This window comes from Natator depressus, chromosome 6, assembly GCF_965152275.1.
Source record: "Natator depressus isolate rNatDep1 chromosome 6, rNatDep2.hap1, whole genome shotgun sequence".
NCBI classification, from domain to species: domain Eukaryota; kingdom Metazoa; phylum Chordata; order Testudines; family Cheloniidae; genus Natator; species Natator depressus.
Window position 1 is genome coordinate 14,824,932 of NC_134239.1, and position 12,394 is coordinate 14,837,325.

At 55.5% G+C, this 12,394-nt stretch overlaps 1 protein-coding gene and 1 pseudogene across 2 annotated transcripts in view; one reads left to right on the plus strand and one right to left on the minus strand.

Annotated features, from left to right (window-relative positions):
- CLCF1 (cardiotrophin like cytokine factor 1) overlaps window positions 1-12,394 on the minus strand; it is an 88,629-nt gene that overhangs the window by 10,553 nt on the left and 65,682 nt on the right. The window lies entirely within an intron of this gene.
- LOC141988685 (glycine-N-acyltransferase-like protein 3) lies at window positions 7,672-12,256 on the plus strand (annotated as a pseudogene).

The following is a 12,394-nucleotide window of genomic DNA, read 5'->3' on the forward strand; positions in this document are numbered from 1 at the left end:
ACGTAGTAGCAAAAGTAATCCACCAGCCTCACTTCTTAGATCCATCCCATCTTGGTAGATACTTTCCAAAGCCAGTAATAACGGCTGGAGTAATTTTAAGACAACAGCCAAGGCTCGCTCATGAGAAAGCCAGCAGGTTTTCCCAGGTTGGACTAATTTGAACTTCAGTCCCAGTCTAGCTTCTATATTTTCCAAGATATTCAGTCTTTTTGGACTCTTGCTGAAAAAAGAATATAATGAAGACATTAAATTTATAGCTTTTTTAATGTCTTTTGAAGATTCTGCAGCTTGTACTAGTGCTAGTTGGAGAAGATGGCCTCTGCAGTGTGTATAGGAGAGACGAGGGTTACACTTTTCTCTGAGCAAAGCTTGTGCTCCACCATGTCTTCCAGAGATGTTTGCAGCTCCATCAAATGCACAAGCAGCCATCTGTTTGGGGTCCAGTTGACAAGCATTTAACTCTTCTAAGATGTGGGTTGTCACAGATGCAGCCGATGTGTCTTCTATAACTTGAACATCTAGAAATGCATCTACTGGCCTACCCCTGACATCAAGATAACGTACACAATGACTTAATACTTGATGCCCATTTGCATTGGCGCATTCATCACCTCAGTCACTGGAAAAATCATGGAGCAGGTCCTCAAGGAATCAATTCTGAAGCACTTAGAGGAGAGGAAAGTGATCAGGAACAGTCAGCATGGATTCACCAAGGGCAAGTCATGCCTGACTAATCTAATTGCCTTCTATGACGAGATAACTGGCTCTGTGGATGAGGGGAAAGCGGTGGACATGTTGTTCCTTGACTTTAGCAAAGCTTTTGACAGGTCTCCCACAGTATTCTTGCCAGCAAGTTAAAGAAGTATGGGCTGGATGAATGGACTATAATGTGGATAGAAAGTTGGCTAGATTGTCGGGCTCAACGGGTAGTGATCAAGGGCTCCATGTCTAGTTGGCAGCCGGTATCAAGTGGAGTGCCCCAAGGGTCGGTCCTGGGGCCGGTTTTGTTCAATATCTTCATAAATGATCTGAAGGATGGTGTGGATTGCACCCTCAGCAAGTTTGCAGATGACACTAAACTGGGAGGAGAGGTAGATATGCTGGAGGGTAGGGATAGGCTACAGAGGGCCCTAGACAAATTAGAGGATTGGGCCAAAAGAAATCTGATGAGGTTCAACAAGGACAAGTGCAGAGTCCTGCACTTAGGACGGAAGAATCCCATGCACCGCTACAGACTAGGGACCGAATGGCTAGGCAGCAGTTCTGCAGAAAAGGACCTAGGGGTTACAGTGGACGAGAAGCTGGATATGAGTCAACAGTGTGCTCTTGTTGCCAAGAAAGCCAATGGCATTTTGGGATGTATAAGTAGGGGCATTGCCAGCAGATCGAGGGACGTGATTGTTCCCCTCTATTCGACATTGGTGAGGCCTCATCTGGAGTACTGTGTCCAGTTTTGGGCCCCACACGACAAGAAGGATGTGGAAAAATTGGAAAGAGTCCAGCGGAGGGCAACAAAAATGATTAGGGGACTGGAACACATGACTTATGAGGAGAGGCTGAGGGAACTGGGATTGTTTAGTCTGCAGAAGAGAAGAATGAGGGGGGATTTGATAGCTGCTTTCAACTACCTGAAAGGGGGTTCCAAAGAGGATGGATCTAGACTGTTCTCAGTGATAGCTGATGACAGAACAAGGAATAATGGTCTCAAGTTGCAGTGGGGGAGGTTTAGGTTGGATATTAGGAAAAACTTTTTCACTAGGAGGGTGGTGAAACACTGGAATGCGTTACCTAGGGAGGTGGTGGAATCTCCTTCCTTAGATATTTTTAAGGTCAGGCTTGACCAAGCCCTGGCTGGGATGATTTAGTTGGGGATTGGTCCTGCTTTGAGCAGGGGGTTGGACTAGAAGACCTCCTGAGGACCCTTCCAGCCCTGATATTCTCTGATTCTATGATTGTATCAAAAGCTTTGCTAAAGACAAGGAATAACATGTCCACTGCTTTCCCCTTATCCACAGAGCCAGTTATCTCATCATAGAAGGCAATTAGGTGAGTCAGGCATGACTTTTCCTTGGTGAATCCATGCTGACTGTTCCTGATCACTTTCCTCTCCTCTAAGTGCTTCAAAATGGATTCCTTGAGCACCTGCTCCATGATTTTTCCAGGGACTGAGGTGAGGCTGACCGGCCTGTAGTTCCCCGGATCCTCCTCCTTCCCTTTTTTAAAGATGGGCACTACATTAGCCTTTTTCCAGTCATCTGGGATCTCCCCCGATCGCCACGAGTTTTCAAAGATAATGACCAATGGCTCTGCAATCACATCTGCCAGCTCCTTTAGCACTCTCAGATACAGCGCATCCGGCCCCATGGACTTGTGCTCATCCAGCTTTTCTAAATAGTCCCGAACCACTTCTTTCTCCACAGAGGGCTGGTCACCTCCTCCCCATACTATGCTGCCCAGTGCAGTACTCTGGGAGCTGACCTTGTTTGTGAAGACAGAGGCAAAAAAAGCATTGAGTACATTAGCTTTTTCCACATCCTCTGTCACTAGGTTGTCTCCCCCATTCAGTATGGGGCCCACTCTTTCTCTGACTTTCTTCTTGTTGCTAACATACCTGTAGAAACCCTTCTTGTTACTCTTAACATCCCTTGCTAGCTGCTACTCCAAGTGTGATTTGGCCTTCCTGATTTCACTCCTGCATGCCTCAGCAATATTTTTATGCTCCTCCCTGGTCATTTGTCCAAGCTTCCATTTCTTGTAAGCTTCTTTTATATGTTTAAGATCAGCAAGGATTTCACTGTTAAGCCAAGCTGGTTGCCTGCCATATTTACTGTTCTTTCTACACATCGGGATGGTTTGTTCCTGCAACTTCAATAACTATTCTTTAAAATACATAAAATACATAAAATTTATTTGGGCATAAGCTTTCGTGGGCTATAACCCACTTCATCAGATGCATGGAGTGAAAATACAATAAGCAGAATATATATTATAGCACATGAAAGGATGGGAGTTGCCTTACCAAGTGGGGGGTCAGTGCTAATGAGGCCAATTCAGTTAGGGTGGATGTGGCCATTGCCAGCGTTGACAAGAAGGGGTGAATATCAACAGAGGGGAAATTACTTTTTGTAGTGACCCAGCTGGGTGTGTCCTTGCCTGTGGATGGCTGTGTAAGTGCAGTGTGTGTCAGAGGTTTGTAGCTTGACATCAGCATCACAGTGTGAGAGACAGACCAAGCTGGTGGGTTTGGAGGACTCAGCGGTCCCATAGTCCAGGTTGCACACTGGGGACCCTGTCAAAGGGGACTCCCTGCTTCAGCCCCCACATAGGGACCCCAACACTGGAGGTGTCATTTCAGAAAAAGTCAGGGGGCCGGGGGTTGAATATTACAGGTGATAATATCCTGCAACGCAAGGTGGGGCAAAAAGTGGAGCAGATAGACCTATTAAAAGTTGGGGGGGGGTACCAAGGCCCGGGGGGGGTGGGGAGATGTCTCCTTACTCCATAGCAAATGAGGCCCGACTCGCACATCTAGATATCTGCACCCTGGCAAGCAGCCCAGGCAAAGCACAGATAGCCACCAACCACATTTCCTCCACTAGCCATCAGCCCCATGCCACAGCTCTGCCAGCCACAAGGCAAGGGGCAGGGGCATCCTCCCTCTCCAAAGCCCGTTCAGTCATTGGTGGCTCACTCAGGCCCCCAGCAAAGGGTCTGGCTCCCGAGGGCACTCTGGGAATAGAGAGAAGCAAGGGAGGCGACTGTGTTTGTGAGAACCCCAGAAACTCAGCATCCCAGGAAGTCACATGGGAATGCAGAGATAAGAGGAGGGAGAGCCAAGATGGATCCCTGAGAGCTGCACGTATTGAGGCAGTTGTTGCTGCCAACACGACCTCTGCCTTCAGCTCGTCTTTGCCAAGACAACCTGAAGATTCTCTGATACAGGATTCCAGCTGAGTAATAAATGTGACGCTGAGTTGCTGCAGATACGGATTGCATTGCGCACGGCAGGTAATGAACCATGACAGCCCCTTGCCATCTTGTCATAGGTAGAAATCTGCCCAGCCTGGACCTCTTGGCTGCTCCCCAATACTGATAGGGACCCATGCAAGATCCCAGCCAGAGCATGATGAGCAAATCAGGCACAGAGCCTCCTAGGGCACACAAGCCTCAGGGGACAGGGCTGGGGGAGACACAGAGCAGAGGAAAGCACAAAGCCAAGGAGAGGGGCCCAGATTGGGGGCTCCCAGCACAACCCTCAAATCAAAGCAATAGACAGAAACTGAAAGCTAGGAAGGAGCTGCTCTGTGGGAGCCCAGGGCTGGGACAGCAGGGGCTGTGGGTCGGGATTGAGGGGCACCAGCAGAACTGGTTTGCCCATGCCCCACTCTTGGCTGTGCTTGTGTTTCCTCAGAATTCTACTCCACTGGCCCCAGGAAATCGTTTCACCCCTCACTGCCCATGGAAGGAGCCCGATGGTGCCTTGCAATTGCAGGGACGTGGCTGCCACAGCTCTGGGCCAGGCACAGACTCTGTTAATGGTTCATTTGCTCAGGGGTAAGAGGCTGGAGCAGCCCCAACGGAGAGCAAGACGTGGCGAGGACAGGGCCACCAGCCACTGCCAGGCAGGGACCTCACTGCCCCCCAGGCACCCTATCTGCCAAATTCTCCAGGGTTCCCCTTATCCCAGGTGAGTGGGAGCTACTGGGACTCCCAAGTCCTGCACAGACCTGCCCTGGCATGGCTGGGGCCAGACACACAGACAGGGATTGCCATTGTAGGATCCTTGGTGAGTACAGAGGCTGGCTTCTTAATGTAGGATCTCTGGGGAGCACAGGGGCTGCACCCAGACTGCTTTATTGCAGGTTTGTTATTGCAGGGGTGGGAGGTTACACACACCCTGCCAGCTTCTGTTGTGACATGGGGGGATAGACACAGGTAACTGATGGGTTTCTCTCCTTCACCCACCCAGGTGCCCCCCACGCCACACCCGCTGGAATCTGCCAACGGTCCGTCCCCATCAGAGATGCTGATCCTGAGCTGCTCCTCCAAGCTGAGGCTGCTGGAGGGGACACTACGGAGGCACTTGCCTGAGACGCTGCCGGTGACATGGCTGTGCCTAACCGCACTGCCCACACCCCAGGGCCAGGACTCAACCCTCCCGCCCCTCCATGGGGCAGAGAGCAGGGGAAGGTCCCTCTGACTCCCCTGGGAGATGGGTGAGAGATCAGGCCGGAGAGGCAGGCCCCTCCCACCCAGATGCTGGCTGCTCTCCCAGCCACCCGCTCCTCCCTCGTGCCTCCCAAAGTCCAAACCCAGCTCCAATTCCTGCTGCTCACGCAGTGTAGCCGGCGGGACCTCCCCAACCAATCACAGGGCAAGTTGGCTCCATATCAGCCAATCACATCACAGGCAGGCCAGGCACCGTGTCAGCCAATCACTGCATGGGCGTCCTCCGTGACAGCTAATCAGAGAGCTGGGTAGCTCTGCCTTCCTCCATGGCTCCATGCCCATCACATGGCTCAAGTGTGTGGGGGGTCACCAGCTCCCTTGTCCTCCCCCACCCTCCCATGCCCAGGGTCTCCCCTGCGATACCAGCCCACAGGCCACAAATCAGGGGTCAGACCCCAAAAGTCAGGATAGTAAACCTGGGGGGACAGGGGAAGAAGAGGCAGGCCCCCACAGCTTCCCCACTCATATGCCCTGCCCCACATCTTCCCCCAACACTCACTCCCTCCACATACCTGCACCCTCCCTGACCCTCACACTGATCCCTAGTGTCATCCCCACATCCCCCCACTCGTCCCCCAATCCCCTCTCCTTGCTGCTCCCCACATTCTCCTGCAACCCCCCAGTCTGTGCTTCCCAGAGCCTGGAGGAAGCCATTTTCCCTGGCCTTTGCCCCCTGAAATCATTGTGAGGTGGCAGTCATCTTGACTAAGGGCAGCCTGTGGTGTCAGCCCAGTTGGCAAGGACGGCCATTTTTGAGAAGGGAAAAATACTCCCCAAAGGCACAGAAGATCATGAGACTCTGAAACCCCCTGATGAATAATGGGAGGCTCCTGACAGAGTCACGAGAGCGGGAATTTCTGCCCCTCCACCAGCTCTGACCCCTGCCCGATGTCTTTGGCAGGTCCTCGGTGCCGTGATGACCATAAACCACAGGAACCTGGCTGGGTACGAGGTGCTGGTGGATTCGTGGCCCGAGTTCAAAGCTGACCTTACCCGGCCATACAGAGAGGTGCCTCCCCACAGCCATCGCGCTGCACCTGGGGGCCTGCGGGAATTGGGAATTGTGCCAGCCACAAGGGCCCAGCCTGGGCAGGGGCATCCGCCCTCTCCAAAGCCCGTTCAGTCATTGGTGGCTCACTCAGGCCCCCAGCAAAGGGTCTGGCTCCCGAGGGCACTCTGGGAATAGAGAGAAGCAAGGGAGGCGACTGTGTTTGTGAGAACCCCAGAAACTCAGCTCCCAGGAAGTCACATGGGAATGCAGAGATAAGAGGAGGGAGAGCCAAGATGGATCCCTGAGAGCTGCACGTATTGAGGCAGTTGTTGCTGCCAACACGACCTCTGCCTTCAGCTCGTCTTTGCCAAGACAACCTGAAGATTCTCTGATACAGGATTCCAGCTGAGTAATAAATGTGACGCTGAGTTGCTGCAGATACGGATTGCATTGCGCACGGCAGGTAATGAACCATGACAGCCCCTTGCCATCTTGTCATAGGTAGAAATCTGCCCAGCCTGGACCTCTTGGCTGCTCCCCAATACTGATAGGGACCCATGCAAGATCCCAGCCAGAGCATGATGAGCAAATCAGGCACAGAGCCTCCTAGGGCACACAAGCCTCAGGGGACAGGGCTGGGGGAGACACAGAGCAGAGGAAAGCACAAAGCCAAGGAGAGGGGCCCAGATTGGGGGCTCCCAGCACATCCCTCAAATCAAAGCAATAGACAGAAACTGAAAGCTAGGAAGGAGCTGCTCTGTGGGAGCCCAGGGCTGGGACAGCAGGGGCTGTGGGTCGGGATTGAGGGGCACCAGCAGAACTGGTTTGCCCATGCCCCACTCTTGGCTGTGCTTTTGTTTCCTCAGAATTCTACTCCACTGGCCCCAGGAAATCGTTTCACCCCTCACTGCCCATGGAAGGAGCCCGATGGTGCCTTGCAATTGCAGGGACGTGGCTGCCACAGCTCTGGGCCAGGCACAGACTCTGTTAATGGTTCATTTGCTCAGGGGTAAGAGGCTGGAGCAGCCCCAACGGAGAGCAAGACGTGGCGAGGACAGGGCCACCAGCCACTGCCAGGCAGGGACCTCACTGCCCCCCGGGCACCCTATCTGCCAAATTCTCCACGGTTCCCCTTATCCCAGGTGAGTGGGAGCTACTGGGACTCCCAAGTCCTGCACAGACCTGCCCTGGCATGGCTGGGGCCAGACACACAGACAGGGATTGCTATTGTAGGATCCTTGGTGAGTACAGAGGCTGGCTTCTTATTGTAGGATCTCTGGGGAGCACAGGGGCTGCACCCAGACTGCTTTATTGCAGGTTTGTTATTGCAGGGGTGGGAGGTTACACACACCCTGCCAGCTTCTGTTGTGACATGGGGGGATAGACACAGGTAACTGATGGGTTTCTCTCCTTCACCCACCCAGGTGCCCCCCACGCCACACCCGCTGGAATCTGCCAACGGTCCGTCCCCATCAGAGATGCTGATCCTGAGCTGCTCCTCCAAGCTGAGGCTGCTGGAGGGGACACTACGGAGGCACTTGCCTGAGACGCTGCCGGTGACATGGCTGTGCCTAACCGCACTGCTCACACCCCAGGGCCAGGACTCAACCCTCCCGCCCCTCCATGGGGCAGAGAGCAGGGGAAGGTCCCTCTGACTCCCCTGGGAGATGGGTGAGAGATCAGGCCGGAGAGGCAGGCCCCTCCCACCCAGATGCTGGCTGCTCTCCCAGCCACCCGCTCCTCCCTCGTGCCTCCCAAAGTCCAAACCCAGCTCCAATTCCTGCTGCTCACGCAGTGTAGCCGGCGGGACCTCCCCAACCAATCACAGGGCAAGTTGGCTCCATATCAGCCAATCACATCACAGGCAGGCCAGGCACCGTGTCAGCCAATCACTGCATGGGCGTCCTCCGTGACAGCTAATCAGAGAGCTGGGTAGCTCTGCCTTCCTCCATGGCTCCATGCCCATCACATGGCTCAAGTGTGTGGGGGGTCACCAGCTCCCTTGTCCTCCCCCACCCTCCCATGCCCAGGGTCTCCCCTGCGATACTAGCCCACAGGCCACAAATCAGGGGTCAGACCCCAAAAGTCAGGATAGTAAACCTGGGGGGGACAGGGGAAGAAGAGGCAGGCCCCCACAGCTTCCCCACTCATATGCCCTGCCCCACATCTTCCCCCAACACTCACTCCCTCCACATACCTGCACCCTCCCTGACCCTCACACTGATCCCTAGTGTCACCCCCACATCCCCCCACTCGTCCCCCAATCCCCTCTCCTTGCTGCTCCCCACATTCTCCTGCAACCCCCCAGTCTGTGCTTCCCAGAGCCTGGAGGAAGCCATTTTCCCTGGCCTTTGCCCCCTGAAATCATTGTGAGGTGGCAGTCATCTTGACTAAGGGCAGCCTGTGGTGTCAGCCCAATTGGCAAGGACGGCCATTTTTGAGAAGGGAAAAATACTCCCCAAAGGCACAGAAGATCATGAGACTCTGAAACCCCCTGATGAATAATGGGAGGCTCCTGACAGAGTCACGAGAGCGGGAATTTCTGCCCCTCCACCTGCTCTGACCCCTGCCCCATGTCTTTGGCAGGTCCTCGGTGCTGTGATGACCATAAACCACAGGAACCCGGCTGGGTACGAGGTGCTGGTGGATTCGTGGCCCGAGTTCAAAGCTGACCTTACCCGGCCATACAGAGAGGTGCCTCCCCACAGCCATCGCGCTGCACCTGGGGGCCTGCGGGAATTGGGGGGTGGGGAGTAAGACATGGAGCCTTTCTCCTCTAGGCAGGGGCCAGCCTCGCTCGGAGGGGGGATTGGGATTTGAGGCCTTTTCCTTCTGGGGGCCCCAAGGTGGGGGCCAGGCTGGCTCAGGGGGGGGAAGGGGGGGTTGGCCAGCAGATCAGTCATTCCATTGGGAGTTCCCCACTCTGCTCCATGTGGGGAAGGGGGGGTTGGCCAGCAGATCAGTCATTCCATTGGGAGTTCCCCACTCTGCTCCATGTCTCCCCCAGCAGGTGGCATTGGACGTCTCCGATTTCTACACCAACATGTACGTGGCGTTTTACCGGGACCTGGGTGCCTACTGCGCCCTGCTGGGCAACGCCGTCAACTGGAGCCAGGCCTTCTGGATCCACGGTAACATGGACCCCACAGCACCAGGGAGAGCCCCACGGCGACTAAGCATATATGTTCTGTCTGGGCCAAACCCCTGGATCCCGCCCTACAGTGCCAGCCCCGAATCCCTCAGATCCCCCCAGTCTGCCAGCTGTATGGGGGACAGGAACATATGGGGTTGCTCCTTCCAGGGCTGGGCTGGGGTCGGCTCAGCTGAGCACATCCTTTTCCCTAAGGGCTGGGGCCAGTAGCTTTGGAAACTCAGACTCCTGCCCCTCCCGCCCCCTGTGCCAGGCTGGGCTCCCCACACATATGGGCACTTTTCTCCCCACCATTCAGTCCCCATCCCCACTGCTCTCAGCTCGTCACTGCCCCCTCCAGGGCTCCAGGATGGGGTGTACGAAGCCTGCAGGGACATCTCCGTGGCTAAAGGGGTCCAGCTGGAAGCGTCCCGCTACTTCACTTACCTCCACCCGGATCCCAGCTCCATGCCTGAAATCCGGTCAGTGTCTGCTTGTGCCACAGGGCCCCTGGCCAGTGTGGCACTGAGATGCCCAAGGTCTGGCTGGCTATTCCCCATGCAGGGCCTGGGGCACTGGGGTCTTGTTGCCACCAGCAGAATCCCAGTGGGATTGGTAGGGAACTCAACCTCACTCAGGGAACCTGCAGGGATTGGGGAGCGTAGCCATGGGGTGGATTCAGCCATGGGGAGGGAGATCCCTCTTCAGCTCCTGCACAGGGCCATCAGCCGTCAGCCTTGGCAGGGCTTGGGCACTGAGCAGCTGTGCTCCCCTGATCCGTGCACCACATCTCTCCTGGCCCAGGAACCTTCCCTGCCCACAGTCTGTTCAGACCTCGGCTCCTCACATAGGTGCCGACTTCTGCTTCCTCCAGTGGGTGCTCGATCCGCCTCTGCCCCCGGCCTTGCCCCGACTCCACACCTTCCATGACTCCCCGCCCCTGCCCCAAAGTCCCTGCCCTAACTCCACCCCCTCCCTGCCCCTATTCTGACTCCTTCCCCAAATCCCTGCCCTGGCCCCGCCTCTTCCCCGCCTCCTACCCTGAGTGCACCACATTCCCGCTCCTCCCCCGCCCTCCTGGAGCTTGCTTGGCGGTGGGCGGGGACGGAAGCGCTGGGAGGTAGGCAGAGGAGCGGGGAAGTGGCGCGCTCAGGGGGGGAAGGCAGAGGTGGGGTGGGGGGGAGGGAAGCTTGGCTGCCGGTGGGTGCAGAGCACCCACTATTTTTTTCCTGTGGATGCTCCAGCCCCGGAGCACCCACGGAGTCAGCGTCTATGGCTCCTCACCCAGGAAGGGAAAGGCACCCCAGGGGCGTTTTGGGGGTGGGGGAATCTCTATCAGGAAGGGGAATGAGACACTCAGTTCAAACGAGACGGGACAATAGGCAGAGCTGCCCACTGTGTGGGTTAGTGGGGAAAGGCCCCATGTCCCATTTCCCCCCCACCCCCACCCAAACCAGACAGCTGCCCACTTTACTTGGCTCCAGCGTCACCCTTTCCTGAATCCCATGAGTTTGGCTGGGTCTCACAGTAATCTTCATGGGAATCCCGCCCTGCCTGGGGGGAAAGCCCCTTCTGATTGGCTGCCTCTCAGAACTGCTGCAATAAGAGTTCCCTGCCCCTGCCCCTCCCCACAGTAATGTGACACCTTTCTCATGGAAGGGGAGAGAAGAGGGGGGAAGAGGCAGCAGGAATTTCTCAGCATCTCATGGTGACATCACTTCCACTCCCCATCCCTTCCTGTGAGCAATGGGACGGGACGGTACCTGGGCTCCCCCTGTCCCTGGGACACCCAACCTGGGAAGGGCAGAGGGGAGCCCGCTGCAGCTGCCATAGGGCTGGGAGGCGTGGAAGAACATCAGGAGGTACAGAGGGGAGGCTGGGAACAGAGCTGATGGTTCCCGGTACGGAGCAGAACTGATGGGGCAGAATGAATTAGGGGATGGTATGATGGGATAGCCTAATGTTGGCAATTAATTGATCTTTGCCCAATGGTCTGTGATGGGATGTTAGATGGGGTGGGATCTGAGTTACTACAGAGAATTCTTTCCTGGGTGTCTGGCTGGTAAGTCTTGGTCACATGCTCAGGGTTTAGCGGATCACCATATTTGGGGTAGGGAAGGAATTTTCCTCCAGGTCAGATGGTCACTTCTGACCTTAAAGTCTATGATTCTAGTCTATGATTCTATGAATTGCTGTGTGGGAGATGGAGAGATGCTGGGGTAGGAGCTTCTGCAGGGAGGCCCATATCACCATAATAAATCTGGGACTGTTGGCAACAGTGATTGTCACACCGGGGGAATTCAGCTGTCAAGGGAGGCCAGCAATCGACAGCGTAATCTTTTTTAAAAGCCTCATGATCTTAGGGCCAATCTCATGATTCTGAGGTGTCACTCCTGATCGCTGACATTTGTGGGTTGGCCCAGCTGCTCTCTTCCCTCCCGCCCCCCAGGTTGGACCCGGCCGTGAGGCTCTCGTCCCTGGACATCTCTCACACTGACCTCCTGAATGAGACATGGGTCTTTGGGGGGAATGATAGGAGCAGGAGGTACCTGACCAGCTTGATCCGCTACTTCCCCAGCATCTGCCTCATGGATGCTGCCAGCCACCCTGTCAGCTGGATCACTTCAGACCAGTTTGGCGCCATGAGCCATGTCTAGACTCTGCCCCAGCACTGGGGGCGTGGCTACAATAGGGTGCTAAGCAGCTTGATAGCCAAGCGGTTACACAAACTAGGCTATCCCAGCTACAGCCACGTGGCCCTAGACAACTACCCCACGCAGAGGCTGCAGGAGAGGCAGAGCTTCCAGTGCCAAACCAGCCTGTGCCACTTCATCCTTCACAATGCAGCACTGAATAGAACCCCCATGTTAACCCCTAGCCCGGCTCCAGACACAGCCCCTGCATAAGTCCCCAGCCCAGCCACCCAGGGGACCTGCCAGGCTGGGGCTAAGAGAAGCCAAGGGAGGAGGGTAGAGGAGTCTGGGGATCAGTGTTAGGCCCAGTGGAACCAGTAACATCTTCCAGCTCCATCCTCAAATGGGGTC